Below are 439 nucleotides of genomic sequence, written 5' to 3' on the forward strand. Positions count from 1 at the left end.
AGGTTCCACGTGATCCTTACCCGTCTCTGGCCACACGTCCAGCATAAGCAGCCACCATCCAAAGAAGGCAGGGAGGAAGGAGACCGGCTGGGGTCCCCATACGCAAGACGTTGCCAGACCACCACCTGCTCTAAGGTGACCAAGCAGGATCACTAGCTGAGGTTCAATCTAGTTCTTAGGGGATCTTAATCTCTAGCAGAGGCCACCAGTATTTTAAATACCAGCAAGGGCATCCATGTTGGACAGGTTTCAGATGAGCTTCCAGGTGAAGACAGACTAGGAAGAAAGAGTGACGAAATACTTCCGAATGTTTAGTCACTAAAAACCTTATGAATAGCAGAGAAACACTGTCAGATATAGTACAGCAAAATAAGCCACTCAGATTGCAAGGCACTCAAAATGCCACTGGGAAAGAGCTGCCTCCTCAAAGTAGACCTTA

The sequence above is a fragment of the Chrysochloris asiatica genome, unplaced genomic scaffold (assembly GCF_000296735.1).
Source record: "Chrysochloris asiatica unplaced genomic scaffold, ChrAsi1.0 scaffold00165, whole genome shotgun sequence".
NCBI classification, from domain to species: domain Eukaryota; kingdom Metazoa; phylum Chordata; class Mammalia; order Afrosoricida; family Chrysochloridae; genus Chrysochloris; species Chrysochloris asiatica.